Source organism: Canis lupus, chromosome 7 (genome assembly GCF_003254725.2).
Source record: "Canis lupus dingo isolate Sandy chromosome 7, ASM325472v2, whole genome shotgun sequence".
NCBI lineage: Eukaryota > Metazoa > Chordata > Mammalia > Carnivora > Canidae > Canis > Canis lupus.
The window spans coordinates 22926851-22937255 of NC_064249.1; the positions used below are offsets into that span (position 1 = coordinate 22926851).

At 39.4% G+C, this 10405-nt stretch overlaps 1 pseudogene; it reads left to right on the plus strand.

Moving 5' to 3' along the window:
• Positions 1-9111: 9111 nt before the first annotated feature.
• Positions 9112-10076, plus strand: LOC112648494 (40S ribosomal protein S4-like; annotated as a pseudogene).
• Positions 10077-10405: the final 329 nt, after the last annotated feature.

Here is a 10405-nt window from a genome sequence, read left to right on the forward strand (position 1 = left end):
TGAAGTCAAGCCCCGAATCAGGTTTTGTGTTCTACATTGAGTCTGCTTAAGATTCTCTCCCTCTGGGATGCCTGGGTAACTCAATAGTTGAGCATCTGCCTTTGGCTCAGGGTGTAATCCCCAGAGTCCTGGGATTGAGTACCACATCAAGCTTCCTACATGGAACCCACTTCTCCCTCTGCCTATGTCTCTGCCTCTCTCTCTCTTTCTCTCTGTGTTTCGAATGAATGAATGAATGAATGAATGAATAAAATCTTATAAAAAAATTCTCTCCCTCTGCCCCTATCCTCCTCATGCTCACACCCTCTCCCTCTCTCACTGAAATAAACCTTTAAAAAAAAAAAAAAAAAGATTCTCTCTGCCCCCAGTCCCCTCTCCTTATGAAAAAAAAAATACTTGAAGAAAATATCTCAGTGTTTTTGATGATCAAATGGCACAGGGTGCCAGAGATGATCTAGAAACCCTCCCATCATACACATTCTTCATTTTCCATGTTAGAAAACATTGCTGCAGCAGGCTGGAGATGGAGTAGGACTGGAATATCGACTGGGTCTGCCTGTCCCAGAGACAGTGAAATTTTCACTAAAGCATGATACTTCTCCTAAGTATACCACAGTGTCAATGTCAGGAATTAGGCACTCATATAAACATAAAATACAAAAATTATGTTCATAAGGCTTTATTTCTCTTGCTTACAAGCAACTTACACCTCTATTCTCTTTTAATTTATTTTGAATTCCAGTTAACATAGTATTAAATTAGTTTCAGGTGTGCAATACAGTGACTCAACAACACTTTATTTCTTCTTTCATTTGAGCCTCAGCACAAAGAAAGCAGACACTTGGAAGGATTAAGTGACTTGCACAGTGTCGCTTAGCTAGCCTTGGAAGCCAGCTCCTCCAGCCCTGGTCTTGTATGTTTCCTGGACTTAGCCGTGCCTTCCACCAAACAAGCTGATCACCAAAGAATGAAGTAGATCTTTCCTCAGCCTCTGGCTGCTGAGTGATCAACCTGAAAAGGGCTGGTCCAATTGGCAATATACTCCAAACAATTCACATGTTCTAATCTACTAATATTAACACTATAATTAAGTTTACTCTTAGGAAACTCCTGAACAGGAAACCAACCAGAAACCAGATGTTCCAGCTGATTTTTTTTTATTTTTATTTTTTAGTGCTCTGAAATGGCTCATTGCTACACATTTAACCATGTTAACACACAACTGTATGAATGGGTGGTTCACACAGACAAATCACTAAGCTAGTTTTTGATCCAGTTTTTACATCACGTAATATTGATAATTTCTTTGATTTGGAGCAGCAGCACAGTTTTCATGCAGGAGGGCCCTAGTGTTCATATCCCAGTTCAAACCATGCCTCTTTTACTAGCTGGGTAACCTTGGCATTCACAGAATGGAGATAAAATTGTACACATGCATCATAAAGTTAAGAGAATTAAATGTGGTAACACCTACAAAGAATGTAAAATTGTACCAAGCACACAGTAAGGACTTGATCTATGTTAGGTATTATTATTTATATAAAGGAATATCACATTATCCTCATTTTATAAACAGAGAAACAGACATAGAGAAGTTAGTGACTTTTCCTAAAGCTACAATGTCTTAAGTGGCCTTCTAGGAATTTATTTGCTAAAACCTTATTAAAGGTTAATTGATGTCAGGCTGAGAGCAAACACAAGAGTAAGGGAGAAAAGAGGAGGAACAACAGGCTAGCTAGGTGGGAGGGACTCCTTAAGGAGCCACAAGAAACAGCACTGAGTTGAATGTTGCCAATTTCACACTTTCGTTTTATTTAGTCTATTTAGTGATGAGTCTATGCTACCCTGCTTACCTCAAGTCATTTGGCTTTCCCTCAAAGTGTGACAACAGCAGAATAATCAAATCAAACAGAAAGACATATTTTAGGTCAATTATTAAGAGAACCTCTAAACAGAAGGCCTGCTGTGTCTAGGTCTATTCCATGTGACATAATAAATCTGTTTAAATTTGAGAGGTATCAGTTATATGGACACAACCTTCTTTTCTTATGAGGTCTATAATTTAGGGATACTTATTGCTGATAGTAAGTAAAAATAAATAAACAAACAAACAAGCTAAATTAACAACTGAATTATCTATGATGGTGGTGCTGTCGTTCTAATTTCAGATCCACCTTGAATTAGTTGATACCTTGTTCAGTGAGACAAATCTACTGTCACTGGTTTAAGACAATATCAAAGTTCTATAGAGGTATCTAGACACTTACTCTCAATTTCTCAGTATGTGGACTGGCACATACTTCTCACTTTATGCATAGTATTGCATAAATATGAGAATATTTATTGTCAATTTCATGAGAAGGTCAGAAGTGGTCCCAGGGTTAACTTAAGGGCTCTGTGTCATTAAAAAGACCCAGACTCTTTTCTATTATTCCATTTTGCCATCCACACGATATGGGTTTCTATCCTAAAGTTTGTAATCTCACAGCCACAAGCTTCCAGAGCCCCAGATATTGCCTCCTCACTCAACATTCTCTAAAACAGGAAGGGAAGTAAGGGGGTAAGAGGATTTTCTTTCATGTGGCTCTATCTTCACTCAGAAAGGAGTATCTTGTCTAGAAAATCCCCCAAAGATTCCCTGGCTCATCCAACACTATCCCTATACTGAATATGCAAAGGAGAATGGGATGACTATGGCTGAATGAGGCCAATGGAGATCCAGTCTCTTGGGGTTTGACAGTCACCTGAACAAAATCAGAGGCTTCAACAAGAAAACACAAGGAATGGACAGATGTTAGGCAAGAAAGGAAGAATCTGCCACAGAAGTATTAGCTCTTTCCAGACCACACAAGGCTTAAAAAGGCCTACCCCCGGGGAAAATGTGGCATTGTGCAGGAGGATAAAGGATACACACTCAAATTTTTTAATTTTATGTAGACTTCTAATACAGTAGAAACTTCTAGAATTCAGAAAAGACTAGAAGACAATCTCCCACTCATGACCTCCTAAGCAGGGTTCTTAACCTTATAAAGCATCCTTTTCCTTGTTTCTAAAATGGATTTATAATAGGACTTTCCTCAGAGGTGTGTTTTGAGGATTTGAAAAGCTAATAAAGGGCACGCCTGAGTGGCTCAGCAATTGAGCGTCTGCCTTCGGCTCAAGGTGTGATCCTGGAGTCCCAGCATCAAGTCCCACATCGGAAAAAAAAAAAAAAGTCCCACATCGGGTTCCCTGCATGGAGCCTGCTTCTCCCTCTGCCTGGGTCTCTGCCTCTCTCTGTGTGTCTCTCATGAATAAAATAAAATAAAATAAAATAAAATAAAATAAAATAAAGTTAAAAAGTTAAAAAAAAAAGTTAATAGAAATCACCTAGGTCTTGGCATATGGCAAGCCCTAAATAAATCTTCCCTTATTATTACTACTAAGTGGTTATTGGGATTAAGTTTGAGTTTCTACATAATCCAGGGTTAGAAAATCATGAGAGCTTGAGAATTTGAAGATACTTAGGGCAGCTTCTGGGACTCATTTAACCTAAGTGCACAAGGAAAGAATGGGCAGGTGCAGAGAAATACTATGGGCCATACAGGTGACTTCTGAGAGAAGGATATCAAGGAACGCACTCTGAACCAAGAGATATTCAGTGGACTCAGATCTGTCTCAAGGTCCAGCAACACCCAAGAAGCTAGCAGTATCAAGTCATTGGCCCTTACATAGTCTTGCTCCCATAAGTCACATTGGGGGCCAGTTTGATGAAGCTAAGAGCTTCAAGGGTGAGACCTGTGGAGCAGCGGGCTATGCCTTTAGAAGGGTTGCTGAGGTTGTGATGCTATGCTCTCTCTTGACCGGAGCGGCTGGGAGTTACCATGGCCAGCACGAAGTCACTGCATGCAACAATACAGAGAGGAATGGTCACCAGGGGCTGGGGCCTCTGGCATGCCCTGTCATGGAGGGCCATGAGCCACAAAAGCGGGTATTGTCAACAGTGATTTCGAAAAGATGGTGCTGCAACCTGACAAGACGACTGATGTTCATGATTCAAAGCAGCAGACCCTAAATGGGAACTGGAAGATCTTATCACTCATACGTTCTGGCTCTCCTCACCATCAGTGCAGGGGATCAAAGTGCTGGTTGCTGAACAGCAAACTGTAGAGGGAAGAGCATGGACTTGGAGTCAAAAGACCTGGACTTAAAAAAAAAAAAAAAAAAGACCTGGACTTGAGTTCTGGATTTTCCATTCTGTGATCTTGGGTAAGTCCCTTAACCCTCTGAGCTTCAGAGGATTTAATAAGCCAATATATGTATAAATGCTTTATAACAAAAAAAAAATGCTTTATAACATATAAAGTACCAGGAAAATCAAAATCACTGTTCTCATTTTTTTTTCAGTATATTCTTCAATGAATAGTAAAATTAAGAATTTTGCACATGGGAACCTGAAGGGTAATAGCCCCAGAAAATCTGAGTAGGGGCCCAAACAACTGTGGAAGCCCCCACCTCACCTCCAACAGGAACTTTAGTTACAAAAATTAGTTTGGAGAATGAGAGTCTCACTAACGAATAGGGGGATCAGATTCAAATTTGTGATCTCATCTTTAGGCCTCTGCATAGATGTGGTACAAGTTTTCAGCTGTTTTAATGTGCTTGAAATCCCATTTGTTTCAAATGAAAAACCACCTGAAAGTTTCCTGAAGAGTGTTTTTTTAGGGAAAATTTAAGCATAACATATCTGTGGTTGAACTTCTGTCAGTACAGTCCCTTCCAAAGTTCCTTGAGAAAACCAGAAGGCAACAATATTTCAGCAGTTGGGAGAGAAGGACACATTACAAGATGTGATCACAGCTGCTGTGTTGTCAGGACATCCTTTTGATGCGTGCAGACTAGTCTCTCCACCCCAAGCCACCAGTCTCAAGGATTCCCTGCACACATCAGGGTGGGGGCACCACCTCCTTGTCTCCCTTGCCTTGGGCATTGTCTTCTGTTTTGGCAACTAGTGCACTTCTGACAGACTCCATCTGCCTATCCACTTTGAGTTTCCACTGCACTGACATCTGGGATTCAAAACTATTCAATCTACTGTCAACAGAATCTTCTTTTTAAAAAAATAATAATAATAAGGGGGGGGGGAGTCAAGAAGTAAAGGAATCCAAACACCATCTAAAATGAAACAGAGAAACAGCATTCTTTTGGTCTTGTTTTTTAAATAGAGCTTTCCATCCCCCATGTGTTTATTCTATAATTAGAAAGTATGTTGTAGAAAGGGTGTTATGATCACCCTCTAAAAATCTTGTTTTTGTAACACTGAATTTACCATATGATATTAATTTGGGGAAAGAAAAACACAGGAAAGCAGCCACAGCACAAAGAGTTCGCAATGCAGTGCTATGGAGTTTCAGAGTCAAGAGGAATAGCTAAAAAAATAATAATGTCTATTAATGTTTTCAGGCATGAAAGTGATGAAATTGTCTAATTTGAGTCTACATTGACTCTTGCCTAAACTATGGCAATAGACTGAATTGATTATCCTGCTTCCCAATTTTTCCCTCCTCTGATTCAATCTCCAGAAATCACTGTCCTGAATCCCAAGTCTGATCATGCCCTCGCTCTGGTCAGAACCATTTAGTAGACCCTTATCACTTGCAGAACTAAAGACTGCCCCAAATTTGATAACAATACCTCTAAAGTCATTCTCTACAGAAGGGGTACTGCCTTCCGGGGGGGGGGATTCTTTCCAATGGTTGAACTGACATGACTAGCTTTGAGGAAGCTGGGACTAGGGATACACACTCCCTGAGGTGACAAAGAACAATGCACCCCAAAATACTAATGGTGTACCCATTGAAAATCTCAGAGCCTACCTTTTCAAGCTTTCCTTTTTATTTTCTTCTTCTACCTCTGTCATATCCAACACTCCAACCCCCTTGACTAGTCCCACTTCTGACCTCAATGGTTGTACTCAGACAAGTCGCTAGTCTCAAATGTCCTTCCCAGTTCACCAAGCTTTACTCCCCTCAATCCTTAAAAACCCAAAATAAACTATTCCTATCATCCAATCAACATTAACTTCTGCCATTTCTGTGGTTCCATATCACTTTGCTTATACTCCTGCTTTAACACTTACTGTATTTTGCTTTAATTAGTGCTATTTTTTTAAGATTTTATTTATTCATGAGAGATACAGAGAGAAAGACAGAGACATAGGCAGAGGGACAAGTGGGCTCCATACAGGGAGCCAGATGTAGGACTCAATCCCAGGACTCCAGGATCATGCCCTGAGCCAAAGACAGATGCTCAACTGCTGAGCCACCCAGGCATCCCATAATTAGTGCTATTTTTATTACTCTTATCTCTATTACCAAATAATACATTCCTGGAGGACAGGAACTGCCTTATTCATCTTTATATACCTCTAACACTGAGCACTCAGCACCTGGTGCTTTGTAGATTTGTTGAATTTAATTGAATTAAACTCTTTATTTTTGGGGTGCCTGGGTGGCTCAGTCGGTTAAGCACCTGCCTTTAGCTCAGGTCATGATCCCAAGGTCCTGGGCCTGAGCCCCATATTAGGCTCCCTGCTCAGTGGAAAGCCTATTTTTCCCTCTCCCTCTGTTGCTCCTCTTGCTTGTGTCTTCTCTCTATCTCTCTCTCTCTCTCTCTAATAAATAAAATCTTTTTAAAAAAATAAACTTATTATTTTTAGATATTTTTTCTATCATATATACGTGGGGACATTCTAAATTTTTGTTAAACTACTAGTGGATTTAATATGTAAAGTCTTATTTTATTAGTTCTTCACGGACAAAAATCTGTTTGAGTAAATTGCAAAAATGGTTGGTTTCCTGCCCCTGTAACTTAGGGTTAAATCCTTTCAAAAAAAAAAAAAAAAAAAAAAAAAACAGCCAAAAGGAGTTAGTCTTCCAAAAGTCACAAGGAAAAGGAAAATGTAATTTTTTGGTGTTACCCAGTGAGATCTTTGTGTACACATAGCTCCCCAAATGACTAAACTTTACAAATTCACTTGATTTTTAATTCAACTTTCAAAAAAAAAAAAAAAAATTCAGTCACCTTTGGACCGGGATGAAACGTGGAAAATTCCAACTCACAGTAAGGTTTTTTTTTCCCCCTAGGAAGCAGTGAGCAAATGAAAACAAGGTTTGGCGGGAGCATTTTACCACCTCTACCATAGGACGGGTCATTGCCAGCGCCATACTTGTTGATGAGACATTTGGCAAAAAGCCTGTTGCAAAAATATAGTCTGTGACTTTATTTTGCTGGAGATTTCATCCGTGAAGATTTTCTTTTCCAGTTACAAAGTTCTCCCAAGAGGGACATAGCTGCTTTTTTGGAAACCTGTGAAGTGTTGGCAAGTCTTGCCCTGTTTACCATGGAAACTTGTACTTGGATAGAATTACAGTGTATGACCTGGTACAAGCATAGATGGATGTTTGATGCCTGCTATTTTCTCTTCATGTTGATTTGGAAATTATAAATCATGGGACGAGATCCAATAAGTTTGATCCTTCCAGTTCATTTGTTCATCATGGCATACGGTCATACCTGCACAGACTTGAAAATACATTGGCAGATGACAGAACATATGTTACAATTAAAATTTATGGGTTTGGTTCTGAGTAATCTGCACAGGGTTGCCTGAAAAGGGAGTAGACTATTGGTAAGCATGGATGATTTAATGTCTGCTTATCTGTTGTTTTTTCTTTAGGAGTTCGAAAATATCATATGGCTTTGAAATTGCATTGATGGGTTTTTTTTTTTTAATAAGAAAGAAAAAAAGTAATTAGATGGGCCTGCAAGTAGATATTATCTGCTTTCCTCTAAGTAACTGTTTAAAGCATCTGGCCCAGGATTGTGTAAGAGATTTGTTTTTATGTCGTTGGGAAATATTTAACAGTCTAGCATAAGACCTCTTTGCTTCTTGCCTGGATTATGGCAATAGTTTCTAACTTGATCCCAGACCACAATTCTTGCACCCCTCCCTCAACCTATTTGCCACAGTCTTACTGGCACTGTGATTCAAATAGCAGATCTGATCACCTCAATCCAAAGGTTAAAACCCGGGGATCCCTGGGTGGCTCAGCGGTTTGATGCCTGCCTTTGGCCCAGGGCGTGATCCTGGGGTCCTGGGGTCCCGGGATCGGGACCTCCATGCAGGAGCCTGCTTCTCCTCCGTCTGTGTCTCTGCCTCTCTATGTGTCTCTCATGAATAAATAAATAAAATCTTTAAAAATTAAGAAAAAACAAAGGTTAAAACCCTTCAAATAATTTAGGAGGGTTTTAAGGAGTAAGTGCCAAATTAGCATAGCATACAACATTCTATCCTAATCTTTTCTCTCACCTCATATGACTATATATACTCCTCTGTATCCCTTGTCACTCACTCAGATATCACTCAATTGTGCCTCTCTGCCTTTGAACCAGCAACTCCCATGCATAGAACATCATCTCTCCCTGCCTTTCCATGGCTTGCTTCTATTCATCTTTCACCCCATGTGCCATTTTCTCTAGAAACCAACCGAAACTTTCTCATCTAGAAAAGCTGACCTGCACAAGTGTTGAAGTAGCACTTGTGCATATCTCTAGAATAGCAGCTATCACATAGTACTGCACTGTAATAACATGCAAGTTCCAAGAGACCACATTTTATCCAGAGCCTACCAAATATCCTGGTATGTAGAAGGTTCTCAATAAAAACTGATCACATTATGAATGAACTAAAAGGATGAATAAAGGAATAAAAGTTTGCATTTATATTATACTTGTTTTTCTGGTTATACTTTTAGACACTCAGAATTCTTGAATTTTCCATCTTGAAAGAATCTTAATGATCAGGAATTATTTTTTCCCTTTTTACCATTTTGAGAAAACAAAGTAATTTAAGAACCAAGTTGAACTATGGTTCAGAAATGGTAAATATGGTAAAGAAAATGTACACAAGCTAAGAACTGAAGAATTCTCATTTCATGACTTTTTACCATTTTGAGAAAACAAAGTAATTTAAGAACCAAGTTGAACTATGGTTCAGAAATGGTAAATATGGTAAAGAAAATGTACACAAGCTAAGAACTGAAGAATTCTCATTTCATGACTAGCACAGCCATGGCTCATGATCCAAAGAAGAATCTGAAGTGTGTATCAGTTCTAAAGCAGTAGATGCTAATAATCTGACTAGTGGGTTTGCTCCTTATCCATCTATCAGTCCCCAGCTGAGAGAATGTCTTCTCCTCATTGTTTTCTAAGGAATACACTTAAGTATGCTCAGATAAGAGATGAAATAAAGATCTGCATTCAGCAGTCCAGTAAAATTGATGGCAAGGTCCAAACTGATATAACCTTCCCTACTGGTTTAGTAGAGGCTATCGGCATTGACAACACTGAAGAGAATTTCTATCTCATCTATATGACACCAAAGGCCCTTTGCTGTTCGTTATATTATACTCTATTATGCCATGTACAAATTGGCAAAGTGAGAAAGGTCTTTTAAGGGCACAAAATGAATCCCTTTTCACAGGGATTTCATTTCATAGGGATACCCTATGATGCTCACACCAGCTGTCATCCTGATCCCTCATCAAGGTAAATGAAACCATTCAGGTTGATTTGGAGATTGGCAAGATTACTGATTTCATCAAGTTTGACACTGGTCACCTGTATATAGTGACCAGAGGTGCTAACATAGAAAGAGTTGGTATGACCATCAACCAAGAGAGATATCCTGGTTCTTCTTATATTTTTAAAGATTTATTTATTTTAGACAGAGAGAGAGCATGAGCAGAGGGAGGGGCAGAGGGAGAGGGGGTGAGAGAGAGTCTCATGCAGATTATCCACTGGCCCCTTAATGGACTGAGCCACCCAGGTGCCCCCATCCTGGTTCTTTTGATATGGTTCATGTGAAAGATGCCAAAGGCAACAGCTCTGCCCCTCACCTCAACATTTTTATTATTGGCAAAGGCAAAAAACCAAGGATCTCTTCCCTGAGAAAAAGGAATCCATCTCCCATTGCTGAAGGAGAAACAAAAGACTGGCAGCCAAATAGAACAGTAGGTGAAATGATCTCCATGTGATGTGAGCTGAAGGGTCTTTGTACTTAATTAAAGATAACACGGCAGAAATAGATCCATAAATACAAAGAACAAACTGATGGTTGCCAAAGAGGAGGTGGGGGGGCAAAATGGGTGAAAGGCATAGGCTTCCTATTATGGAATAAGTAAGTCATGGGGATGAAAGGCACAGCATAGGCAATATAGTCAATGGTATTAGTTGTATATGTGACAGATGGTAGCTATACTTGAGGTGAACATAGCAAAGCATACAGAGTTGTTAAATCACTATGTTATATACCTGAAACAAATGTAAAGCTGTATGTCAGCTGTATTTCAATTTTTTAAAAAGA